The sequence below is a fragment of the Lactuca saligna genome, chromosome 8 (assembly GCF_052625555.1).
Source record: "Lactuca saligna cultivar CGN05327 chromosome 8, ASM5262555v1, whole genome shotgun sequence".
NCBI classification, from domain to species: domain Eukaryota; kingdom Viridiplantae; phylum Streptophyta; class Magnoliopsida; order Asterales; family Asteraceae; genus Lactuca; species Lactuca saligna.
The window spans coordinates 24368030-24371127 of NC_136424.1; positions in this window are offsets into that span (position 1 = coordinate 24368030).

Consider the following 3098-nt stretch of genomic DNA (forward strand, 5'->3'; position numbering starts at 1 on the left):
AATGCTCAAATCATATTCATAAGCACTCATGAACGTTGCAGCAAACATTTGCTTATGTCTAATGCTCTTTAGACAATCCACACACCAATTCATGACAGTCTTCATTCATATCTACTTCCAACATATGAATGACTGTGGCCCGTTCGAATAATTCGATTATTCTTAATAAACTCAATTATTCTGGAAGTCAAAACATGCAAAGTGAAACACAAGAATAATACTAATCCCATATGGCCTCAACCCTTTGAGTATAAATAAACTCCTTTTATTTATCACCATATCGATTACTCATTATTTGTCGTTTCGAGTAATCAATTTCTTACTTGAATTATTACACTTGTCCCATGCTCCTAGCATGCACACAATGTTTACCTATGGTTCTTACTTTGTGAAATAGATCACATTGGACACATTTCCAATCATTCTCATTTTACAACTCCAAATCCATTTTTCATAAGTTTAAGAATATCAAATTCTTGCCACTTATAGAATATGCTAGATTCTAACATTTTATGCAATGATTCTTTCGTAATGTCACTGCACCAAAGTCACAAAGACTATTGCCAATGATATTACAAAGTCCTCTAACAGAGATTGTTACAAGACAATTCCTTAGATATGATGTCTTTCACTCAAAGTACATTCCTTTGAACAGCCTTTTGCATAAAAGTTTCTAATCTAGTCATAGATTTTCAATATTCAATTCCCAATATGGACACGCTTCCATATTTTCCATATGACAACTTATTCTTAATAGAACCTTATCTATTCATAATAATATCGATATGGTCCATCCAATACCATGCTTCCAACTACTCACAAGCAACCAATCCTCGTCGAACCTTGGATTGTTCTTTGATAGTTGTTTAATTATTTTAGTCAAAACCGATTCTAGTCCCTTTTCCCTCTAAATGCGCTAGACATTCGGAAAATTTTAGAATGGTCAAACATTAAAGCATTTGCAATCGATCCTATACCCGAAGCGTATGGGACACGACGCATAATGTTTTATTTGCTATGTTCTTAAAATTCGAATTGTGAAGAGGAATGCCGTAATCATAATCGAAATTTTAAGAACACACAATGTACCTTTGACTAAATTTATTAACATTCCACAACCTAATCCTTTAGATTTGAAATGAAGCATAATATTTTCTCCCTTAATTATAGCAAAACAACTTTATAACCCTTACTACTTTGCAAGGTTTAACTCTTGTTTTCTATAATTAATATTGCCAACTTTGCAATACGTGCCTTAATAATCATACAATCATAACATTTATGCTCCCACTATCATGATGATTATTGTAAAACATAACACTTATGCTCCCACTGGCTTCGACATGTATTCATAAACATCTTAACTTTCCGAAAACAATACCTATTGAATTTCTTAAGTCCATGTTTCTCATACTTAATGCTTTGATAATCTTTTATCAAGGCTTCTTGAACTTATACACCTTTGCCTTTAGATAGTTCATATGTGTGTCTCAACAATTAAGACTAATTGCCAAACCTCACAATTCAAATTATGGAAAGGGATACCGTAACCATAATCGAATTCAAGAATGCAATTTTACAATCACTATCTTCTTAAAATCTTTCTTAGTGAAAGCATTTCCTCACAATCATTTTCATGAAGGAGGAAATCTTATGACACTTAGATTTAAACGGTGTATGTGTTCCTATCCATGTGAATTTGTTAAACCCAAAGTTTACGACAAATTCAAACTCATATGGACCGAACTTTCTTAATCTTGATTTCTTGCCTTATGGTAGCACAACTGCCCACCACGTCTTCCAAGTAGTTAAGCAGCTCACCTTTTTCTTATCAATGTACCTTTCATTGATCAAGGTGCTTTGCCTTTTATGCGTTCAAAATGAGAACTCATAGGACTCACATGCATAATTAACTCAACTGGAACAGCACAGAAACAAAATAACGTCAACACGATAGGTTGCAAACCTCAACTCGTGTGCTAGTGATGATCAATAAGGTTTATTTGATTTGTTCTTGAAACCTTTCCAGACCATTAAGACTCCCACTGACTCCTTGACATATAAGATTCTTTTGTCAATAAACATTTCTTGACAAACAAATATTCAAGAGTTAGTGTAGTTTTTATCAAAACACTTCATAAATTGGTCCTAGTCGGTCTTTGTCTTATTCAAGACATCACAACTTTCCACATTTGATGAATGTTATAAACCTTTAATACTTTTCACTCATTGTCACAATCTTAACTTTAAGACTTGTTATTGGAACGAAGTATGATAAACTTCTTGATTTAACCATTTCTTCAATCTTTGATTCCTCTTCTTAAACATACAATTGTACTAAGACTCACTTAGAGGATCAATTGAGATATGGTTCTTAATCATTAAGACCCATTATAAAGCATAAAAGCTACTCTCCCTTCTTCTTAGAATGGAGAAACTTTTATCTTTTTGCCTACTTGATTCTTCTTATTCGTTCTACTATTGATCTAAACCCTTTAATCAATTCAGAATTACATTTAATCTTGTAAGTGTTATCATATTTACTAAGCCTTTAGTAAATCATGACGAATATCTTTGTTACTCTTATGGTGAACTTGATCAACACACAACTTTGTGTACTCGATCTCCTAGTCCTTCACTTGACACTTTGTCAATGAATTAGTCTAATTATCAAATATGAAATTTCTCATTCATCATGCAACCAAGTTGTGTGATTCCAAATTTCTGTCCAATTGAAACTTTGGGCGATGAGAAACTCTCCCTATTTGGTAAATTCTCGACATTTCCATAAACAACATAACTAAGAATCATATCCATTCATTGTAGAAATATGCAAACATCAATTTTCATAATGATTTCATTGCAAGGAAGTAAACAAATAAATAAATAAGTCAAACAAAATTTATTTTATTTATAAAAGCAGCGGAAAAACATTTGTCCTTACAATGCAAAATCTATTGAAAACTATGTAAAAGGAAAATTTCTAACAACTCTATCATAACTATCTAAGCTCAAAATCCAATCTTCAAGTCCATGCGATCAAGATCCATCTCTTGTGATTAGATTCATCTTCCTCTCTTATCAAGCTTCCTTTCTTT